This window comes from Amblyomma americanum, chromosome 4, assembly GCF_052857255.1.
Source record: "Amblyomma americanum isolate KBUSLIRL-KWMA chromosome 4, ASM5285725v1, whole genome shotgun sequence".
Classification (NCBI taxonomy): domain Eukaryota; kingdom Metazoa; phylum Arthropoda; class Arachnida; order Ixodida; family Ixodidae; genus Amblyomma; species Amblyomma americanum.
In genome coordinates, this window is record NC_135500.1 from 74,778,554 (window position 1) to 74,803,466 (window position 24,913).

The 24,913-nt window shown below is 46.8% G+C and overlaps 1 long non-coding RNA gene across 1 annotated transcript in view; it reads right to left on the reverse strand.

Annotated features, from left to right (window-relative positions):
- Positions 1–2,828: 2,828 nt before the first annotated feature.
- LOC144130184 (uncharacterized) overlaps positions 2,829–24,913 on the reverse strand; it is a 70,180-nt gene continuing 48,095 nt past the window's right edge. Inside the window, exons 2-3 of the long non-coding RNA XR_013313994.1 lie at positions 4,734–4,816; positions 2,829–3,188 (exon numbers count right to left, since the gene is read on the reverse strand). This is a non-coding gene — a long non-coding RNA (uncharacterized LOC144130184). The remainder of the gene's footprint in view (positions 3,189–4,733; positions 4,817–24,913) is intronic.

A 24,913-nucleotide genomic window follows, 5' to 3' on the forward strand; every position in this document is an offset into this window, starting at 1 on the left:
AGTCTCCCGCGCTGCGACGCTGGCGCCCTCTCTTGCCAGTTAATGTAACTGACAAGGGAATGCGCTCCTCCTCGAGGTGAGACTGCTGCTGCACGGTGCCTCGTGGGAAACCAAACACAGGGGGCTGCAGGGCAGGTCCCCACAATGTAGAGGAGCTAGTGGCTGCACAGCGCAATGATCCAGAGCTCCAACGTCTTCGGTCCTCATCCACTTCCGCGTCCTTCGCCGAATGTTCATTGCCGTTTTCCTCCCAGTTAATTACGTGCGAGACATCCACTGGCGTCTCGCGCCCGTACGTTTCTTTGGGTTTGCGCCGCACCATTTTTGAAAAAACTGCACCACCCGAGCCACCCTGGTATTCTTGCTACGCAGAAGCTGATCACATCTCGTTACTTTTGGCCAAGCATCAATGCCGACGTCCGAAACTGGGCAAGAACCTGCCTTCACTGCCAGCGCGTCAGAGTTCACCGGTATACCGTCACACCTGCCTCTCCTTTTCGGCCACCTGACGCACGGTTTTCCCACGTTCAAATAGACATTATTGGACCACTCCCGTTATCACGAAGGGCCTCTTATCTGCTCACCTGTGTGGACCGTTTCACCCGCTGGCCCGAGGTGTTGCCCATTGCTGACACTACAGCCGAAACCGTTGCTTCGGCCTTCATGGCCGGCTGGGTCTCTCGTTTCGGCTGCCCGTCTGTCGTCACCACCGACCGTTACCGCCAGTTTCAATTAGCACTGCTTACTGCTCTTGCCAATATTCTGGGCGTTCGCCACATCTGTACGACCGCCTACCATCCTTCGGCCAATGGCTTGGTGGAACGTCTGCATCGGCAACTGAAGGCTGCCCTTACCACTTATCAGCCAAGCGAACGCTGGTCCGACCACCTTCCCCTCATCCTCTTGGGCAATCCCTCGGCACTGAAGGCTGACCTCGGCAGCTGTTCTGCTGAGCTAGTCTACGGCATTCCCCTGCGTCTCCCTGTGGAATTGTTCTCTCCTTCCTTCCCTCCTTTAATATATGACGCTTACACCTACATCCGAGACCTACGCAACACATTTGGCCACATTACTCCTGTCACCCCCGCAGCCCGTCACCCACAGTCCGTGTTCGTCAGCCAGGACCTGGCCTCCTGCACCCATGTCTTCATCCGCCGTGACCACATCCGTCCACCCCTCACGCCGGCCTACGATGGACCGTTCCGCGTCCTTCATCGTGAGCAGAAGACATTCACGTTAGACGTCAACGGCCGTGAGGACGTCGTGGCTGCTGACCGCCTCAAGCCAGCCTACATTGCCACTCCTCTGCCCGTCGACCCTACACTCGCTCTCGCTTTGACTGCGCCACCATTGTGAGCAGCTTCCTTCAAGCACATCCGCTGGGCGAATACTGTGGCTTCGCTTTACAGGGGGAGCCCTGTAGCGCCCCTGGCGCCACGCTCGGCTCGCAGGCCATGGCACGCGGCGCCGGACGAGAAAGGAAGTTTGGCTAGGCCGCCGCAGCGCGAGCAGCGCAAGTAAGCAGTTCAAACCTCAATGCTGTTGCAGCTGGTTCTTCCTCGCCTTAGCTCCGACACATCCATCCATCCATCCATCCATTCATCCATCCATCCATCCATCCATCCATCCATCCATCCATCCATCCATCCATCCGTCCGTCCGTCCGTCCGTCCGTCCGTCCGTCCGTCCGTCCGTCCATCCATCCATCCATCCATCCATCCATCCATCCATCCATCCATCCATCCATCCATCCATCCATCCATCCATCCATCCATCCATCCATCCATCCATCCATCCATGCGCGCTCAAACACACAGTAGCGTCAGTGTAGCTTGGAAGCTCCGCATGCGCGACGAGGGTTCCCAAATGTCGCAAGTCCCAGGACTCCGCTTTATCCACCATTGTTTTCATCGCCTACCCGAGCGGCAGCAAATCTGAAGATGCTTCCTTTTCGCCTGAATTTACTTCTGACCGTGACAATGACGGAAACCAGACTGCCCAACTATGTAGTTTCCTATAATTGTTTTGTCGCAAGAATGGTTTTGAAGATAGAAGTTAAATTTTTTGAAAGACAGTGGTCAGTGGAAAGCCAAACTGTCTTCACGTTTCATATAATTTTCAGAAATTTTTTCTTTGCAGTGCAAGCGTACCAAATGTGTTCAAATTTGTTTATAAAACGAGATTTTCGGCAAATAACATTTTGCGTCATAACCACTGTGTAAGAATAGCTTGCAACCCACCATTCATTATCGAAACTAAAATGCAGAAAAGCGTGCTGTTTAGATTTGCTCTGGTATATTGCATTAAATTTTAAATGTAGTAGTTTTTACAGGAAGAGAAAAGTACTGAAACCTTTAGAGAACGGTCATTTTCCCTGATGTAAGAAAAAATGTGTTGTGCGATAAGAATAGCGCGCGTTCCCGCTGCTAATAAGTACACGTATAATCTTCTGTTACGGAGGCAAATTGCCACTCAGCTACAACTGGGCCTACCTAAACCGTAACCAGCGCTTCGCCAGCTGAATGCTATTAGATAGAAAATAATGGCTGTAAAGGACGGGCAGACATAATAAATCTCCCGAGTAACTTTCGGGGAATGTAAGTGACCCTGCAGCAGTCCGAAGTCAGGAAATTGTGAGTAGTTCAAAATATATTGAATCACAAAGCCTGCTAAATTTGTGGCATGTGAAGCTACTTGCGAAGGCGCTTCTGGTGGGTACCTCCAGGAAGGCGCCCTCAAAATTCTCTCACATCCGGCTTTTAAAGCGGAGGCAGTGCGCGTTTTTGTGCAGATTGCCTTGATGAAAACAGAGCGTAGGAAGATTGCGAACATGATGTTTATTGTGTCAATATTGAAATTAATATTTAGGTTTCGGCTGCACGTCGAAACCTCGCGGAAGTGAAGTTCTCAGTGACCGCCTGTAGAATACGAACATGAATTGTTTGCACCAGTGTGCCATGTATTGTGCCTGATTTTACACTGGCAGCTGACACAGTAATTTGACTCTCTCTTTTTATTCTTTTATTGAAACCTGCGTCAACTTTGCGCAGAAGTAAAAAAAATTCGCTACTTTCGGCTACATTTGCGATTTCTTTTGCCCACTTCCCTGAACTGCTCTAAGGCAGCACTTGGTATCTTTGACGGAAAGAAATTATTCTTGAGAGCAAAGGGACGCGTCAGTAAGGTATCTGAAAAGTGAAATAAAAATGAAAGGCCCATAAATTTATTGCTACGATGCAGACCACAGAGACGACGGACAAGGAAAAACACGCAACAAGGCGCTTCTATCAACTGATTTTCACACGGAAAAGACATTTCTTAAATATCGCTGTTCTACAAGTCAAGCGATTATACATAACGTGGAAATGATCAATCAACAAACGTGACAATAAAAGTGAATTCTTTATCAAGCAGATTCAGGGTGGTACTGCTAACCCACGAGTTTCCTCCTTTTCTTATGTGATATGCTTCTGCGAGCTCTCGGGTCACTTTATCTTGGTACCTGAACAGCACGACCACCCTATCAAGGAGGGGCGAAGATCCTTGGCATCAGCTGCAATGCTCGGCTAAGTTTTTGAAAAGACGACTTGAGTGGGAACGCAAATGCTCCTGTAATCGGTTATTAAAGCACCTGCCCATTCGGCCTATGTATGTTCTTCCGCACGTCAGCGGAATGCTGTATACTGTATAAGCCTATGGCAGATCTTACATATCGAAACCGGTGCCCGACGCTGCAGCCTGTTTTGGCTTGTGCCCCAGTCCTTCTAGGGCCCATGCGCAGATCTGGCCAAGCCTCCTTGAAACGGAAAACAATACTGGCCCTCCGTATCATGACCCTATTTTTTTCAGACGATGTGTCATTTCATGGACGTAGGGCACCACTGCGTGCTTCCGTTTTTCCTTTGGTTCTGGTTCGGGGGCACCTGCCTGACCTTTTCTGGCACGTTTCAGCAAATATTATATCAATATTAATTTCCGTGCCGAAAATTGTACAAAAATGATCTCTGAATCTTTTTTGAACACTCACTCTTGTCAAAATGTGATAACATCACCTACAAGACTTAGTGAAGGTTCACAAACACTCCTTGCTTTTTTTATAAGAAACTTTTAAACCAGTCGTACCAAATCTGGTGTAATCAATTACTGTTTAAGCGATCACCTTCCGATTTTCATTTCAGTGGATAATGGGTTCCGAGCAATTGCGAAATCTGAGCCGCCTTTGTCTCGCTCGCAAATCAATCCGTGCACTTTATCGAGATTCCGTGATTGCATTGCGGAAGTGAGCTGGAATGATGTGCTCTGTAAACATAACGCTGATATACCTATGATACGTTTGTGAAGAAATTTTTATCATTGTATAAAACCTGCTTTCCCCTGAAAACATATGCTTGGTCAAAGAAAATCCGTAAGCCATGGGTATCGTCTGAACTCCTTAACCTGATAAAAAAGCGTGGACGGCTCTTTCAGAAGTTTATCAGCAACAAATGTCCTGATGCTCTCAAAACATTTAAGACCTATAGAAATGATGTCACTAAAAAACTTCGTGCTGTTAGAAATCGTTATCACTATAATATTCTGACTTCCTCGAATCAGCAATCTGGAGACGTCTGGCGCAGCTTATACCAAATATTTTGCAAATCTCTAGATATGCTTACAAAACTAAATAATAATGGCGTAGAAATTTCAAGGGAGGACTTAGCTAATACATTCTATGATAATTTTCTTTCTCTAACCTCAGTGTCGTCCATTGGAGACTACTTTTCTTTCATGAAACATTCCTTCCGACAAACTGCATTTCTTGAGCCAGTCTCGGAATCTGAAATATTAGCCACATTTGCCAGTTTGAAAAACAGCACGTCCACTGACATAATGGGTCTTCAAGCAAATCCCATGAAACATATCATTCACCTAATTGCGCATATCCTGGCGCATATATTTACCATTTGCCTTTCTTTGGGGGTGTTTCCTCAGAGCATGCAATGTGCAAAAGTCACGGTAGTATATAAAAAAGGCGACAAGAACAACGTGTATGATTACCGTCTGATTTCAATACTCCCTCTTTTTTTCTAAGGGACTCGAAAAAGTCATTCTTAAACGATTAACTTCTTTTACTGATTGCTACGACACCTTAGCTCCTGCAAAGTATGGTTTTAGAAAAAATCGATCCACAGAACTAGCGCTCCTTGATCAGAAAGAACTCATCCTTGAAAATTTTGAAAACAAAAACATGGTCCTTGTTATCTTCCTTGATTTTACAAAAGCTTTCGATTATATTAACCACAGTATACTTCTACAAAAGTTGGATCATTATCGTATTCGAGGTATAGTCCACAAATTAATTTCATGTTACCTTCAAAACCGATCCCAATGCGTTGTTATAAATGGTCGCTCTTCTGTCGTCAAACTGGTTAAACTAGGTGTTCCGCAATGGAGCATCTTAGGCCCTTTTCTATTTATTTTATATATAAACGGCATAGTTAACATTGACCCTAGCGCTAAGTACTTAATTTACGCTGACTACACAAGCTTATTTTTTCCAGGTAGTTCTGAACCGTATTTGGCTTGGCATGCTAATCGAACACTTAACCTCGTTAGTACACGGACAGCAAGAAATGAATGAAAATTAAATATTGCAAAAACCAAGGCTGTTATGTTCTACTTAAGAAATAAAGTTTATATGTTACCACCAATTGTCATTGACCGCATAGATATACAGGTTGTTCAGTGTTTCAAGACACTCGGTGTTTTTTTTTCTGAAAATTTGTCCTGGGATGCAGACATAAATGACTTCATCAAAAAACTTTCTAAAACTATAGGTCTCATGCGCCGACATTGTTTCATGTTTCCAAGAGCAGTTTATATCATGCTTTACAACTCCTTATTCTCATCACCTCTCAATTACGGCGCAATTGTTTGGGGAACTACGACTAAATACAATATTCATGCGCTCAATTTGCTACAAAAACGTGCCATCCGCATAATATGCAAAGCACCCTATTTAAATCACACGCAGGAGATGTACAAGCAGCTAAATATTGTCAGCATAGAATCTATGTATGAGTACAGGCTTTCTAAGCAATGCAGATTAGAAAGAACTAAAGGGAATGACACCTTGAAATTAGTGGTAAACCTTGAAAAACACAATCCTCTATACCCAATGCGCAACCCAGATGAATGGAAATTGAGCAAATGCCGTACAGGATATGGAAGGCAAATGTTAAAATTTAGAACACCAACATTGCTAAATGATTTCGCGAGGTGCGGAAATACAGATTTTGACTGTATTCCAATGAAGAGCCAACGGAATAAATATGTATAGGACTGAAATGTCACCACGTCTTAAATTTTGAAACTGTTTTCGCATTTACTTTTTTCCTTTCTTTTGCTGTGTTCTTTATTGCTGATGTCTTTGGATCATGTTTTACGTATGGGTAAACATATTTACTCTTCACAATGTAAACTAATAATGTCATTACAATGCGCTTTATTTTCATGTATGCGCATGTTTAACTTGTGTTTGTATTCTCCTATCGCACCCATTTTTTTAAATCGTTATTTTTAACCACTGCAGCATGTAGCTGCATACTGCTTGTCATGTATTGGGGTACGCGCCTATGTAAAGCCTTATTCTGCTTTTTGCCCGTGCTCCAAACAATCCCCGAGATGTTGAATAAACATTGTATTGTATTGTATCGTAAACTCTCGCTCACCGACATCAAGACGGGGAGCGGAATCACGGCGCTCCTCAATCTCGCCTCCTGATTTTAAAAGCTACTTTGGTAGCATGACTTAGAAATGGCCGACCCCTAGCATGCAAACGCAACGCCCCTTTTCACAAGTTTCGAGTGAGCAGACCGTCAGTCTGGCAGGGGTTTTGCTCTCCGCGGTTCATACGGCCAGCACACATGGTCCTTACGAAAACTCAACCGAAGGTCCAGAAATCGCAGGCCCTTGCCTTGTCCGTCGTCTCTGCGCTCGCTCTCGCAGGGGATCGAATCTATACCAACTAGCCCAAGTAGCCTTTCTAGCTCATAAATTTGCGTCATATGAAGGAGAAATGGCTATGACGCGAAACAAAATGGGTGTATGCTGTTTGTTTCTTCAAACCTCAGCGCGTGCTTAATTATTGAGAACGCGTTATGAATCAAGCTGGCCCCATTATCGAAAAACAAGAGTTCCCAGTGTTGCAGTCTGATGTTTTTGCGTTACCCAACAATGTTCCTAAGGGACATGAGTCCAGCGAGGCGCCAAGGTGCATTGCGTGTGAGTAGGTTGTTCGACCTCCAAAAAAAGTGTCCATGTTCCTGAGCGACGGAACCACAGCCAGACTCGACGGCAAGAAGGACTCTCATATGCCAAGTGACAAGAAAATCAGTTACTTCGGCCAAGAGTGTGTCCCCGTCGGCATCTTCTTTCGATGTTGCAAGTGAATGCGTTGCGCAAAATAATGAGCTCAAAAATCAAAGTGTGTCTGACCGTCTTCATGTTTTGCTTGGAGCCCTGCGTTGACATGTTCCAGCGATGCCGCCTGGTAACCTGAAGAACTTTCTACATTTGGCTCTTTCTTTTTAGTCCACGATTATCACCCCTTCGCAGCGAGCTTTCTTTCGAAGTAATATGAATGGTGTTCAACCTCATGAATCTAATATCCACCGAAAAGTGCCGTTTATATTGCAAAGAAACTGCGCTGGGATTTTAACTCGGGCATCGGGCAGCTGAACTAAAACTATTCTTGAAAGAGACTTGTGTTCCAGTATTGGCCCGGTCGGAAGCTGGCCTGCCAAGCGGGAGATGTTTGACTGGATATGTTGTCCATAAAAACTGCAGCGTAAAGTCATTTCCTGCAGGAACTACCGCGCCTTACATAAGAAGGAAAATTCCAAATGTTTCTTTAAGTGTTACCGATTTTTGCACGGTCGACATTGAGGTAGCGGCTGTGAGAATACAGCTCGGCTTTCGAACCCCTTCTATTGGATCCGTGTACGTGTCCCCGCGGAAAATAATAGCATTAGATTTGTTTCTACAGCAGCTCTGATACAGCTGCCCAGCTCCTCGAATCATCTGCGGTGATTCCAACGCCCATTATGTCGTCTGGAGTGACAGGAACACGGATCCCCGTGGACACAAACTCGTAGACGCTATTGACAGTTTGGACCTGTGTGTTGCCAATGACGGAAGTCCCACTTTCTTCCGGCCTCCAAGCCTCAGCGACAGCTATAGACCTGGCACTGCATTCACCTGACGTCCGCGTGAGGTGGTCAATAGCGCCTGACCACATGATCACAATCCCATTTTTGTGTTTGCTGCCGACTTTTTTATGCGTAGTCCTAAAATCAGCAGTGTGGTCAACTTGGGCAAGTACAGATAGCACCTAGAACGTGTTTCTGTTGATGTTATTGACAAAATAATTTCTAGTAAGTAGCAGCAGCTACTGCTGTCAAGTTACCTGACCATTTTCCGGCCCCGCATTTAAAACTCAGGAACCTTTGCGCAGCGAGAAGGATGGAACGCCAACTCATGCGGAAGAAGGACGACAGGGATTTCAAGGCGACCTTCAATAGGCTGAATTCTGCGATTCGACGGCACACGAACGATCTCTACAGGTAGCAATGTGTCTCATTCTGCGCTAGTTCGACTGTGTTCTCACCGATGACGAGAATATGGCGATCGAGTTATTGGCAGCCTTGCTGGAAAATCTCGCCTTGGAAATCTTTCGAAGCTCTTGCAATGCGCAAGGAAAAACCTAATGTGTGCTTGGCAGAGAAATTTGCAAATGCATTTGTACGTGATAGTTCCGGAATGGATATATATACACCACCTGCTTCCTCCTGATCTATCATGGACGGCCCGTTCACGCTAAGGGAGCTTCAGCCAGCGCTCTGTGGTCAGCAGCGCCGGTTAGCACAAGGTCCCGACAAATCCTCCCCTGGAACTCAGGAAGGAGCTCCTAAACTTCATGAATCGAGTTCGGGAGACAGGCGAAGTTGCTCCGTCATGGAAGGTAGCATATGTAGTTCCAGTACTAAAGCCTGGCAAAGATATCACAGACCTTGCCTCGTATCGCCCTGTGTCATTGACCTCCTGTGTAGCTAAGTTGATGCGGAAACTGGTAAATGAACGCTTGTCGTGGTGGCTTGAGGACAGCAAAGCACTTGCAACACGTATGGCAGGATTCCGCCGAGGTCTTAGTGCCCAGGATAGCGTCTCAGGCCTGGTGAGTCACATTAAACACCAGAAAGCTTTCGCCCTTTCCACCTTAGTCACTTTTCTTGACGTTGCAAAAGCTTATGACACCGTGCTTCAGAGCTCAATTCTGAATAGTTTGGAACGCATAGGCATACAGAGCCATATGTTAAGATTAATTTACACGTTTATCAGCGATCCTGCGGTTCGTGTACGGTTATGGAGTATATTAAGCACCGAAACGGTTCTATCATGAGGTGGGCCTCAAGGAAGTATTCGTTCCTCCACGCTCTTTAACGTCGCAATGACTGGCCTTCCCGATTCGTTGCAAGCAATTGCAGGCAAGTGCATTTGTCAATATATGCCGAGGACATTTGTATTTGGATTACTGGCTACCAACACAAGCGATTATCCTTGATAGCTCTACAGACTCTACTTTCGGTACAAGCTTACCTTCAACGTGTGCGTTTGTCTCTATCAGCGCAACAATCCGGCTTTGTTCTCTTTCCATGTGTATGAAGATGTGTAGAGTGCAGTTAAGATTGACCTTGGTCGCTCTTGCATCCACCAATTCAATCGCACGCGTTTTCTGGGCATCATTACTGACTCCCGCCTACAGTGGCGAAAAGCTGTCAACGCGATTGTCCCATCTCTATCTTCGCGTCTCAATATGATCCGTAAAATTGCAAGTGAGACATGAGGAAACCATCTTTCTTCAATGGCCTTAGCTATGCGCTCGCCTTCTCTGGTGGTGTTGCCGCCTTCGTGAGCGGCCGCGTAGTGATGGTGTTGTCGACATGGAAAAGCGGCGTTCTGTTCTGGTGTATAATTCGCTAATCTATCCCTCTACACCAGATGCCTCCAGCTCTCCTGTCATCTGGCTCCACTGTTTTGCTTAAGCTGTTTTAACGGCGTCCTCATTGAAATGCAGAACGCTGCTGAAGCGCATGTGCCCACAACTCGCCACAATCCTGACAGCTTACTCAGCCAAACTGAACCCCGTTTCAATGTGCCCGTCTCGTCAGCGCGCACATGTGGGGACGTATTCCGAGTTTGGGTCATAATAAAAAGCCTCATAATCTGCCGCAGCGGCCGCACCTGATTGGTCAAAAAGCCGGAAGCGAGTGTGGTGGTTCGGATGCAGCGAAAAGGATCGAAGCAACTGACGTGGTGACGTCAAACACCTAGCGGATGCTGAAGGGAAGCGAACATGGCGTCGCGCTTGTAAGCGGAGCATCTCGCTTCGAAGTGAACTCTTCGATGTCCCTTCGTTTTTCCGCACGTGAACTGGCTATAAACTACTCCTTTTTAATGCTTTTTTATTTTTATGACTAGGCTTCAAGGCTATCGCCGGACGCTGCCTCCTCAGTTTTTTTTTCCCTCCATGATACAGTAATTCTACGCATAGCTATGAACGAACCTCACTGCCGAGCAGCGGCCGGAAGTGCAAACCAGAGCTGATTACTAGCCGTCCTGATGGATGGCGCCGCGGCGCTAGTGCTCTAAGCCGCGCGCACATATTGCATAATGATTCATATCACGCGTCCATTTATTCCCTTCCTTCATGGACGGGATGCTGTCGCCTCGTTTTTTCTTTTCATGTATTTTTGTGTGTTGGTATGCGTTTGTAAAAGAGGCTTGGTGCTCTGAATATTGTTGCTCTATGTACCCATTTATGTATTTCTAATTTCATGAGCTTTTATATGTATGTAATTAAATTTAGTTATGCCTGCAATTTTCTTTGAAACTGAATTGCATGGATCCCAACTAGCTTTTAGCTAGGGATCCAGATGTTTTCACAAGCATGCCTATTATGAATGTTGAGAAATAAAATTGAATCAGTCAATCAAAGTGCGGGCTGCACTTGCGCCTCCGGAGCAGCAGGAGCGAACTTGGGCTCCTTCGCCCCGCGCGCTGGCTTCGCCCACCACGGAACTATGCTAACGCATCTGTCGCTCCAGTGGCACTGCAACTTGTACACATTAGGGGGTGAATGAAAGTCTCGCTAGAGTTGGTTTAGGCGCGCTTCCCTTCATTTCTCTCTCCCTTATGGCGCCATTGCATTTCATATCATTTCATAGCATAGCAGATCATGGCATTTCATGCTTAAAATTTCACTCTAAGACACGAATGTGACGCGGATTTTCCCGGGAACACAACTGTAGCTCGTTGTTAATTCATGGCACCCTTAGTGGGCCCTCAACGCGGAATGCGGGCTCGCGGTTCGCCCGACTGGTGGTTCTGGCTAGGCTTGCGATGGAGTTGGTGCCAGTGTCAGCGCGGTCGCCGCACTGGCTACCAAAATCAGCTCTTCCGCACACAGCCTCGCACGGGTGAGTGGTTTCCAGTCGCAGTTTCCGAGCGTCATAGGGCTATAGCATATATTGGTGGAAGCTAAGAAATAAAGGTAGCCCTTAGCGTCAGTTCCTGCCCTGACGGCATGGTCGAACGTGGGTGCCGCGGCAGTGCGGTTCAGTGTCACTTGGGTCCAGGAGCTCAAGAGAATTTAGGCCTATCACTGATCCAGCACTGCGGGCTGAGTAGCGCGAACTCTTTCGTAGGTGACAGATGTGAGTTTGCGGCGGGTGGCAGAGTAGGAAGAACGTCAGAAGCCAAAGCGCGTATAAAAAGCAGTCACCGCACAGTGTGGATTTTCGCGATTTATGAAGCATAGCGTAATGAGTGTGCAATTTTTTGAAGGAAATCAGTGTTTCGATGTACGGAAATATATTTTTTTTCAGAACAAGACTGTGAGCATTTGTTTCAAAATATTTGTGAACGAAATTAGTACTGCTTTTAGTTTTGCGCTTCTTCTTACCAGGCACACGTATGGCCTCATTTCGTGTTTTGAAGGCATTTGACAATACTGTTATTATTCTGAAAGAGAAGGATAAGCTTATCTGCCCATTTCTGACATGTGGAGTAGCAGTGACTTTTAGCGAAGGATGTTAAATGAATTATATTTTACAAAATTAAGGTGTTCTTTGGGAATCGAAAATCGTGCGAGCACCAGGAATCCCCGGAAATTAACGATCCAGTCTTCCAACTTAGGGTTTGAACGGAAGAAAACTGTTTTATATGCGGTTTTAAATGAACGCTCTCCGATCGGGTCGAAGAGTTCTATGTTGTGAGAACAATTCGTAAAGCGGGGCATAAACAAATGGATGGGAAAGGAAAGAGGTCGGAAAAACCAAAAAGCTGGAATAGCTTGGTGTGCGTAGACGTCCGGTCATATCATGGCGATATATCCTTGGATCCACAACTTTTTGTTGTTGATCAATAATATGTTGAACCGCCACTTTTCTAGTGAAAAAAAATCGGAGTTTTGCGTGCAAAATGAATTGTGGCGTAATATTCGGGTGAATATTTATTCTATTGTACTGAAAAAAAAAATTGTCACAGAACGTAAGGTATTATCCGTATTACAGAAACGAAAACGCCTAGTGAAGGACAAGGGAGATGCCGCATTTCATTTTTACCTGATAAATACTTTGGAGGATTATCTTACGTTTTCCAATCTTTATATAGAACCACATTTTATTAAACCAAAATTTTAAATTGATTTAAATGCAAAATCTGTGAGAGACATATAGGTGCGGTCCGTGCAGCAAGGAGAACATGATAAAGCCGAGTAATGAGATTATTAATAATTTATTATTACATTAACAACTCTTTATTTTTTATTTTAGGCGGCAAAAGTATGTTAAGAAATTGAAGGCTGTCAACTTTGATGCTCAGTCCGCTTTCAAATTTTGATTACCATTAATATATGTATGGTTCGAAACATCGAACGTAAGAAATACCTATTTCAACGCTCGTTGAGTTGGCTTTCTCGCTGTGCACATAAGCAAATAAAGCAAATCCAGACGTTGGTTGTGTATTTTATGAGGTAGAAGCAGTAAACATTATTTCGGTGAAGATAATACGCGCAGCGACTCCATTTTTAAAGAAACGCAACGCGTCAAGGCCAGCTCAACTAACTTTCAAATGTGTAATTCTTACCTTCGATATTTCTAACCACATGCCAAAGAAGAAAATTAAAAAATTGGACGCACCTTCGAAGTTGACAGCCTTCGAATCGCGATATAATCAGCGCCCTCTAACGTAAAATATGAATGTTTATTTGTAATTTTAGTTATTAAGTATCTAAATATACACCTCTGTAACGTGCATTATCCTCTCCTTACTGTACATTTCACCTGCAGGGCCTGCACCGGCGTACCTCAAAGATATTAAAAGAAGGATCTGCAAGAGTTAAAAAAAACAGCCCGCTTAAAAGAATTCAGTAGAGGTTAAGGGAATATAGGCACCTTGTTTTTCAATGCCATTTTTCTTCTTTCTAATGATGCATGACATTAGAGTACATCAATCTCCGCGTGGTATTCGACTACGACCCCAAAATAATTATAATCAATCTTCTTTCACCTGTTTCAGGGTCCACAGCCGAGCGATGACCATGACGTCAAAGGTCCGTATAGGTCACGTGAAGCCCGAGAAAAACTGCAATGTAATCGCTGCTTCTTCAATCGTTGTGCTGCAGGCTAGCGTTAGCGCTGTAGGAAATCAAAACGAAGAAACAGTGATTATGCTGCAGTTTTTGTTGTGCTTCACGTGACCCATACGGACCTTTGATTTCAGTACCTCCGCTTGGATGTTGAAACCGAAACCGCCGAGAGAGGAAGTTCGTCAATATATTATTTTTCGGTAGCAGGAAAATGCCACGTGGTGCTTCATGCATTGTAATGTCTTGGACAAAACTGCAAAGAAGAAAATATGCAACCAGATTTTTCGGTGCATATTCTTTTAAAGGCAAACAACAGAACCGTGTTTAAGCGTTCAAGGCCTACCAAATTCAAAAGCCATGTTTACTACTTCCGTGCGTCTGCATGCATGCATCCATGCAGGGAATTCATCCGCCTATATAATAAAATGTAAACAGAGGAAAAAATCGTTCTAGGCATTACTCTTGAGAGATTGAAATACCAGATATTGATTTGATATTGACCTGGTGATGCAACGTTTTGTGCTCTAAAGATAGGTTGTCGTTTTTTTTTTTTTACATCCGGCGATTCCGAGAAAATTTTCTTGGTACTCTCTGCTTTCAATAATTTCACAGCGCTTTGTAACTGACTTTATACGTGACTAACAAACTTGAATAGATTCATTCTTTTCTTGGCAAGTGCGATCTCAATGGAAAAGGCCGTAAATGCCCTCCTTCATGCGTCTGCTCCCCAAGGACTAATGGACTAGGGCTGGGAGTCTGCAAATCCAATGGTTCTCCGGTGTCGCCAGGTTTCCGTGCATCTCCAGGCGGTCCTTTTTCGGTGCCTCACGGAGCGCCGCAGTGGCGGTGATGAGGTGTTAACACAGCTGCTTATGGCCAAATAAAATGAGTACCATGTTCTGGTGTCAGCGTGAATTCCGTGCGTTTTAGGCTACATCTAATGACGAGGACATTGGGACTACTTCCGGCAAAATTTAACGCGTAATAAAGACCCCACCAATTAAAAACAGACCTCCTTCCGATAAACGCGAAATACACGGGATCAAACTTCGGATACTACGTTCGCCCTTAAAACTATGCGTCGCTACTTTTGTTCAATTGGGACGCCTCAGCACTTCCCTTGCTCTGCATGGTGCGTGTCACGAGAAACAACTGCAATTTAAACGAGTTTTCGTCCTTTTGAAGAAATCCCGGTCGACTCCCTGGAGAGGACGTGAAAAGACAAACTGCTGAACCAGACATGCCGTGTGCCGATTGCAAGGAATGGATGTTTAACTACGTGATATCAAAAACAACAACGGAGAGACCAGCGACATCATTTTCAGCTTTTGTTGTTCAGTTACATCGCGCGGTCTATCCTTCGCTGCGTGTCCCCAACATTGATGGAATGACTACTGTTAACGAAATTGGGCCATTCTGTAATCAATGCACGCGAGAGCAAGCAACAAGTAGAAAAGTGGGAGAGGCTATTTATGAACATGAGTGAGAGAATTCTTTACATTCAAGCGGTCGGGAGCGTGTTCGGTGTGAGTTGTCTGAGTACGTCTCAATGATATGCGGAGATTTCTTTCGTTGCTGCAAGCTCGGGTCTTTATGCTATCAGTGAAGCGGTGCTCTGAAGCCGCAGATGCTATGTCTCGACTTAGCCACCTTATTATCCATGCCCGGTCACCGAAGCCGAGATCCAAGGATGCCGACCGTAGCACTTGCAGTATGAAATGCGAGCGCCTTATCGCCGCGAGCACAGCAACCAGAACAAAATTGAAGGCGAAAGACAGTCAAGATGCGCCTTAAGGGTATGACGCGATAGCGTAATGAGTTAATTCCCATATATGCAGACGGTCATTCTCTACTTTACTTTCATAGATCCCTCGTAGTCCTCTTACCCCTCCTGGCGCGGTGGTGCAGTCGTTAGGCGATGCTCCACTGCCCTGCTATTGTAGGTGCCCTCAGTGGTGAGCATCGTGGCACCCAGGTTCCTCTTCCCAGGCGTCAAATCATTAATTTAACTACCACCTGCCACGGTGGGTGATTTGCTCACTATCCGGTGGACAGGTTGTGATCATGCCTCAAGGTACCGTGAGCTAGCGATGTCTCTCAAGGGAAAAGTTCATAACAGCTGTATCTTACCGGTACTCAGCTGTGGGACTAAAACTTGACTAACGAAAAGGGTTCAACCTATGGTAAGGACAGCGCTGCGCGCAATGGAAAGAAAAATGGTAGGTGTAACGTTAAGAGGCACGAAGAGGGTAGAGCGGCTCAGGGATAAAACACGGGTTAACGACATCCTAGTCGAAAATCATGTGGATGTTGTGGGACAGATTGTGTGTGGTGAGTGATGGTTAAAGTCGATCGGATTACTCCGTTACTACACTAATTTCAGGTGCCGAAACCCTGGAGCGGATCTGCAACATCAACGTGCCACCACGATCGACTCCTCGACTGACACGGAGGCTCGAAGAAAAATAGGAAGGCTCTGCGAACTCATACGACGCGTCTGGTTGGTGAGACGGAAGGTTTGCTAAAGCCTACCGCGCCGAACGAAAGGGATCTAGAGGTTCTTATCGCGCCTCTGCGATTACCTCAACGTTAACGGAACGTGTAGACGCCGCTGTCGAGCCTCTGATCACCGAACAGGAAGCCGATGCAGAGTTTGCATCCATCATCTAATATGGCGACAATGTTGCGACTTGTCTAACCAAGCAGACGCTTTAAGTCTGCAGCAAAGCGCAGAATGGAAGGAACGAACGTAAGCAGCACTAACGGTGATCGAACCAGAATGACAGGAACGACTGCAAGAGAAGACTCCCCAAATTCGTATTCTTAAAATATAACGGCGAAACAGGGAATTGGCAGCCCTTTTGGGTGCTATTCGAAGCAGCGATCCTCAAGAAATTGGGCCTATCACCAGCAAAGAAATTCCGATATTAGCGATCTGCACTGACAGGAGACGGAGCATCTGCCAAAGAGGAGTTGCAGCCGATGGCAGAGTGCTACAGCCACGCCACTGACATCCTAAAGGAGTGATTCGCCAATCAAGAAGTACTCATCCAGAACCATATGTAGCGCATCATGCTTGCCGCACAGGTGTCATTGGAAGGCAACGCCTGAGCTCTGCAGTTCTGGTATGACAGTCTTCATGCTCACACGCCAGGGTGTGGGCGAAGAATCATACTACACAATGATCTACCCTGTTGTTCTCCGGAAGCTTCCAAATGACCTGAGCCTGTTGAACAGCAGGGTGATGGCTTCGAAGGACGCAAAGGGCTCCAGCAACTGCAGCACCTCAACCACAGACTCCACCTCCGAGACAGGAACGGAGTCGATGCAAAAGAAAGAGCTGCGCGCACTTCTGGAATTCCTTCGTATCCAAGTTGAGAGCCGAGAAAGGGCTGGCGGGGAACAACCCAACGACGCCATCGTTAAGTCTAAGTCCCGTATTCAGGCGCATGAACTGGCGAAGAGTGCAGCGCATCCTGGCAAGCCTCCACATTCGTCAGCGGCAGCCTTGCATGACACAATGAAGGATATGAAATGCTTACTGTGTGAAGAAAGCTGTCGGGGAAGAAACGCCTGTTACAGGATTATGGCCGATGTTTTCAATGTACATGGACAAAGTGGTCGGGATAGGCTTTGCGGGACTGTTGTATGTTAAGAAAAATAAGCGCGCATGCAAAGCTTATATTGCCGCAAATCTTTGTAGTGTTTGTTCATTCTCCAAAGCTACCGGCACGCCGCTTTATCGCTTGGTTTGCGATGCAAGACGCGACCAGCTTTATCTCGATTGGTCGCACCCTGGCGGAGCCAATCCTAGGATGTTACAGAATGTTGTAGCAGCTTTGCACTCCGTATCTCGAAAGTTCGCTGCCAGCTTTAAGTTAAGCACGGCCGAGAGCGGCGGGAATTCTGTTGGACGACCACCGAGCGCGCTTGTTTCTACGCCGCCGCCGTGATTCAGTCCGTTGTGGGCGCAAGTCAACACAAATAAAGAGTTCCGTTTAGACACCATTTTCGCGGTCGTTCTGCTCCCCGGATTCCAGTCACCACTTCGTGCCAATATAGTGATGTTTACTTGTGCGGTCACGCGAGCTGTGCACCTTGAGCTTGTTAATGACATATCGACAAGCAGTTTTCTGTTCGTGTCCAAAGGTTTTTGTCGCGAAGGGCACTGTGCCGTACCATAAATTCGGACAACGTGAATACCTTCAGACGAGCAGCAAAGGATCTGACTGAACTGTGAAATACGCTGCGGCACCCCTAAGTCGTAGATCATTGTGCGTGTGCAGAAGGTGCATGGCGTTTTATTGCTTAGCGGGCACCATGGTGGTGTGGTTTCTAGGAAAGGACGGTGCGCTCAGTGAATACGGCATTAAGAAAAGTTACCGGAAAGAAATGCGTATAGGCTGAAGACTTAGCGACCATCCTTTGCAAAGCTGAAGCCATGGTGAATTCTCGACCATTGATTTATGTGTGCAACGGGTTCGGAGAGGGCGATTCCCTAAAGCTAACAAGCTTCTTCTTCGGAATGCGGCTAACGACTATGCCGATGGCGGATGGGGAACAGTCCGCTTCGACCCCGGAGATGCTTCGCTCGTTTTGCAGGCAGAGAAAAAGGTTCCAGAACCAATTCTGGAGGCCTGGAGAGCAGAGTACCTCCGTGAGTTAAGACCAGCTTACGCGACACACCAAAGCAGTCTCCCTCGCCTAAAGTCGGACAGCTGGTGCTAGTTGGAGAACCCGTTCTCCGCCTGCAATGGGAGCTCGGTGTCAGTGGAGAAATTGTTGAACAGCGGGAAGAATAAGTTACGTTCTTGCGAGATAAAACAGTCTAGCAGTCCTCCGACGGCGGTTCAGCTCATTTACCTACTCGAGTTGACAGAATTGTAGAATGTGTTCCCACGCATTCTGGGGGCGGCGAGTGTTGCAACGGGTGGCGATGGTCTCGCGAGCATTACCCCTTTACCTTAAAACAACTGGGTGCAGGACGCGCCGGGCTTCCAAGCACAATGTCATCGAATGGGATTTTATTCCCTTTCCGAGAAAGGAAGACCTGGGACGGCCGTGGACGGAACAGGGAGAAGGGCTTAATAGTGGTGTTTCTGACTTGGGGCCGTGGCCGGCGATGTAGCGTGCCGCCTTTCTCCTCCGTGGATATAATGGTGAATGTTGTGTTGCGGAAAAAAAGATGTGGCTTGTGATTGGTGAGTGACGTATAACGTCGATCGCATCACTCCGTTTCTCCGTTTCTCCGCATCACTACGATGGTCCTGAAGTGCAGCAGACTGGATTCCAAGGAAAGCGAAGCGTAGCAGTGGACGGCAGAAAGTTAGCTGGGCGGATGAGATTAAAAAGCTTGCGGGCATAGGGTGGCCGCAGCTGGCACAGGACAGGGTTAATTGGAGCGATATGGAAGAGGCCTTTGTCCTGCAGTGGACTTAGACAGGCTGATGATGGTGATGTTGCTGCCTGAGCTATGCCCGTGATTTTTCGCTCACTACGCCGACACCGGATTTTCTGGTGAGCAGGGCTTTAACGCTGACGCGTTATAAAATAGGCGCCCGCCTGAATAAATGAGGCGCGAGCCGCGATGAGGCGATCGTATCGCTGACTACTCACTGCCATCAAACAAGCGCTTTCAATGAAACCTGTACATTTAGCACGGAAAGAGTAACACGCTTCATATAACGGAGGTGGTTTACAAGAACCCCTTCAATGCATCTATATATATATATATGCACAAGCCACATATCAGTCGTACCGTATTGGTTTGGTAATGGTTTATGGGGTTCAACGTTCCAGAGTGACTCAGACCATGAGGGATACCGTAGTGGAGCACTCGATATAATTTCGACCACATAGAGTTCTTCACCGTGCACTGACATCGCGTCAGTACACGGGCCTCTAGCATCTCGCCTTCGTCGAAATGCGACCGCTGCGGCCGGGTTCAAATCCGCGTATTTTAGGTGAGCAGCCGAGATCCATAAGCACTGAGCCACTGCGGTGGCTTGTACCGTTTTAGCTCTTACGGTGCAGTAGTTGAAAATCATTGAAACGATTGACTTTTTTTCGCCTCTTCGGGTACGTGTTTTCTGGGACGACCTACGAACCTTTTTAGACTTCTTATATAGCTCCAGCTGCAGTGCAATGAAAATTTCGCTTCTAGCCAAGAAATAGTTTAGTTTAGTTTATGGGGGTTTAAAGGGACACTGAGGAGAACCCTATAAAATTTTTTTTGTTACCAATATGTGATAGTTCGGCATTTCATGTCTTTGTTGACGCTTCTCCGGGAGCGAGAGATGCATTTATTTCAAAGAAATTTGGATTCGAAGTTGAAATATTTTTTCGCGCCGCTTCGATTCAAACTCGAGAACTCTTATGACGACACGGAGAACTCTTATGACGACCCAGAACGGAGTGACGTGAAACGTGACGTAAACGGAGACTCCGTGATTTCTGGCCGCTAGCGGTGCGGTCTAGCAGCTGCCGAAATGAAAGCTACCGCCGCCGCACGTTGAAGGCATCTATCGGGGGTCGCCACCGTCGCTTCGTTTACGTTTGCACCGGCGTCTTGCCAGCGTTACGATGGATCCCGTTCCCGAACCCGACGACGTAGTTCTCGCAAAAACTCTGGCCTGCATTTCAGCGACCTCAGCCCCACAGAGCGTGCGATGCTTTTGAGTTAGCACTGCTAGGTTAGGCGCCGGCGGGTGGTTTCCCCCTTCCTCAGAGAGCAGCCGTTGCAAACTAAATATCATAACCTCTGTGCGGGGAGTCGCGAGGGGTGCGTTGCGCCCTTCGGAGGCTGGCCGGGGCTTTGGGGCCAACGGATTGTGATTCCTTGAACGGAGCGGTTGCACGGCGCAGCAGGCAGCGTCGAGGTCTCGCACGGTTGCAAGGGCCAAGTTATTTATTTTTTGCCACAAAAAACAAATGGGTGCTCGAGGGCGGTCGCGTTTAAAGTCGGCGGCTTGAAACCAAAGCCGGCGCACTACGCTTCAACGGTTTCCGCTAGATCCAACGTTTCCACTGGATCTGGCTCTCTCGCCAACTTGCATGTACCTTCAGATATGTACATACTCTGAATAGATTAAAATAGCCGAGCACGAAAAGAACAGCTCCGCCGAACTGCCGCAGCTATTGAATATAACGCGCACCTCGCCGCGGAGCCAAATCAGTCTGGCCGGGCCGGCGGCGGTTGGCGCACTCGGCGCGAAATAGATAAATGCGCCAATCTCCCCGCCAATGCGGTCAGGGTGCGCCGAAGCCGCCGAACGCGTCGGCGGTCAAGCGCAGTTGGTGTATAGAGGGCCTCGCTTTGCCGGACGTAACTTCGCCGTGCAGGGCGCGCGTGCGCGCGCGCCTCGCCGCAGCGTAAACGCGCCTTAACAGAGCCTGCGCTTGACCGCTAACCAACGTATTCGGCGGCGGCATCCATGGGAGCCACTGAAACCCCCCGCCCACTCACTAAATAGAAGAAAAGAAGTCCGGTGCCGAGGTTCGGAATCGAGCCAGGGCCTTCGGCGTTTGAGGCGGAAACGCTGCCGCTCCGCCACGACGGCTCAAGTTACAGCCGTCAATAAAGGCGCATCTAGTGAATGCACTCTTCTGATGCAGAAATCTCCGCGCTTTCGCTAGGTATATCCTGGCCTAACAGAGCTAGGCCATCAGCATTTTTTCTTAACTGCCCTGTACCTTGTCTCCCGTCCCTAATAAACGATTTCCGTTAAGTAGTTCGAAGTTGACTGGCACAGCCGGGAATGTTTCGCCGGGCGAGCGTGCGAAGTGCCCTTTATACTGCGGACTGCCTTGTACGATCACCGACCATCGTGCCATCATAGTTTTTCGTCGACCGTTGCGATCATCTGACAAGCCTTAACAGGCTCCTTCAAAGGTTAACTAGCACTTGAAGCGGCACTTGGAGTTCCTCTGCTGTTCGGCGCTTGTAAATCGAAGCGCGTCAAAAACAAACCTCGGGGCACGCAAAGCTCATAGACGCGAAGCGCCATAACAAATCTAAACTCTCCTGGCCGCCTGTGGCGCCGCCAAGCATCCGTTTTCTTTGCTTCCAATATTCAGGTTGTCTTTTGCCTGCCTTCCCTGTGTGATAAAAGTGCACTATTGATTTTAAAACAAAACTTAATTCAATATTGATCTGCGCAACCTATCTTTGTCAGCCTCAGAGGTTCGCGAAACCAAGTAGGATGGAAAATTCCTCCAAGATGGCGTCTCTTGTCCTATGGCGTCACCACGCTTGTACTTGCGAGATTGGCCTGTGGTGGCGATACCTGTATTTTGGTTCTTTCTATTTTTTCTACCTTACAAGAGCTTTGTTTTCAGTGAGAGCGGCGTTTTTGTGATCAGGAGCTGGTATTCTATCGATGCAAGCCAACTTCAATTTCTCCTCAGTGTCCCTTTAACGTCCCAAAGCGACTCAGGCTATGAGTGATGCCGTAGTGAAGGGCTCCGGAAATTTCGACCACCTGAGGTTCTTTAACGTGCACTGACATCGCACAGTACACGGGCCTCTAAAATTTCACCTCCATCGAAATTCGACCGCCGCGGCCGGGATCGTACCCGCGTCTTTCGTGCCAGCCGCCGAGCGCCATAACCGCTCAGCCACCGCGGCGGCTAGCCAAGAAAAAGCTCATTCCACACTGCAACGACTAAAGTAAGCCAATGTTCAATGTCCAACGACGCATTCGTTGCATTTTAAAATGGGAACAAACTTGTCGTATTATAGCAATTGACGTGAAGAAAACAACGGACAGAGAAAAGGAAGAGACGGGGCACACGCTAGGTTCGCTTTCGCTATCCGTTGTTTGTTTTTCGCAGAAGTAACTATGTCGCGACCAGTAACTCAGCATCAACTAGCACTTTTTTCAGTATAGGAGAGGCTATCAGTACACCTAAGATCGGGGTTGGTTATGATCCTCAGATCCTCAAGCATTTGTAATTATGACGTGCTAATACACAACTGCCATTAAAGGAAATTCAGAACATATTATCTTTTTTTAATTTTGGTGTTCCAGTTACAGAAACCGTTTTCTTTGTTTCATCGTCATCTTCCACACTCCGCACAGTGTACTTATTTGGGATAGCGCGTTACTTGGGAGCTCCTGGACATTATAGTTATTGAACTCGTGATACAACACGCGGTGTTCTGCGAACAGACGAATTTTTACACATGCTTCTTGAACAATATCATTAATAAAAACAAAGAAGGAATAAAGGTCCGAGCACCGGCCATTGTGGAATTTTCTATTCAGCAGGCGCAGAGTTTCACCATTTTTTTCATACAGCTACACTAAAGCATAGAACAGACAAGTTGGCTTCTATCCAAGCCAGCAGTGTGTTATTATTGAAAAGGGCTACTTGTAGTTCTTGTCCCTGAAAAACACGATCGAATGCTCTATGAAAGTGAAAAAAAATGTACATTTAGCTGCTCGCATCAATGCCTGCAGCAAAATCATGAATTATTTTGAGAAGAGCTTTTACAGACCAGAACCTCTCGTGGAAGACACACTGCTTGCGCTTGACGAGGTTACAATCTTATTGGTGAACCAAGATTTGTTTTAAAATTTGTTCAAGGGTTTTGCAGCGTGTGTATAGTAGGGCAGGATTGTCGCCTATAAGTAACAGAATAGTTTTACTGTACCTATAACCAAACTTGAGTATTGCCTGAGATAAAGTTATATTAAATACGAGAAATAGGTATTTAAACACCAATTAGTATAAAGTCTTCGCTACACCGTCGAATTCTGTTCGCTTTTTTGTGTGTTTTAAGTAAGAGACATAGCAGCCCACCATCAGAGATAATAACATTCTGAATTGATGAGGCCCTAGTAGTGATAATAAAAAGTTTGGTTTTATGTCGTCACCTTCTGTTAGCACGAAGCAAAACAAAAAGAGGTAGGTTTTCACGTAGTTAAACCATGTTGACGCGCGAAAGCTTGAGTTTAGCCTGTTTGGCTCACACTTTTGCTTTGCTGGGTCGTCGGCACGTTTGGAGACGATATTATACCCCTGTCACACGGGCACTCTAAAGGCACTTGGAACTAATGCTCCTTTATGCTCCCAAAGGAGCACTACTTCAAGGGAGTTCGTCCGTGTTACACGGTCGCGGAACGACCTTTGCAAGAAGTTTTTAGCTCCCTCATCGGCGAAAAGCGTTATTAAAATTGCAAACCTCACTGCACATGTAAATACAGAAATGCCACATTTTTTTAGTAAATTAGTTTTATAACCGTATTATGTTAAAGCAACGCAATTTTAACTGCAATAATGACATGATTTTCCAAGTACAGAGCGTAACATAACAGTGCTGGCCACACTGAGCCCAACTCGCTCAGTCTATCTCAGGCTCAGCTTCGTTCGGCACTGCCAGACGCCGCAGGTTCACCTCCACTCATTTTGTCGACGCACACACACACACACACACAAAAAAAACAAGCACGAAATTGTATAAAAAAAAGAGCACTGCAGTCTTGACGTGCGATAATCGTGGGCGAGCAGTGGCGACCTGAGTCTAGTGGCAACAGCACCACAGATGTGACGAGCTGCTCTCCGTCGCTACTCGCTAAAAACAACAAACAACATGGCCGACATGGCGGCATATTTACCGTGGCTACCGTGACGCTCGTATATCTGGAACGAGAGTATGGTGTGGTGAGACTGCCACAAAACAAATGATCTTATATTTTAAAACACCACTAATCCTACGAAGTGAATTTATAAAATGAAAATTGAACGTTTCTTTTCTCAATTTATTTATGCTGTTAACTCGCTGGGAGAGAGAGTACTCCCTTGAAGCCTCAAAGGACGAACTCGAGCTGCCTTGTTTCGAAGCTCCTTTGAGCTAGGTGTCCTTTGGCGCGTCCGTGTGGCAGCGCGCGTTCGTCCTTAGAGTAATGGAGCATTAGTTCAAAGTACCTTTACAGTGTCCGTGCGACAGGGGTATTAGACCACGGCCGGTCTCGAGAGGAGCGCGCGCTTCTCTTACGGCCTTCGCTATGGTGTCCGTTTCCGCCTCCTTCCGCATCTCGGTGGGGTCGCTACTGCCCCACCGATCCGCCGCTGCGACAGCCGTTCACTCCGCAAGAGAACGCGCGCTCGCTCCCAGTTCGGCCCACGTCAGTGGTAACCGTCAGGCCTTTATATATTGCCTCTTTACGCAAAGACCGCGTAGTCAGCCCCTTTGCCATAGGAGAAATCTGAAACAAAGAATTA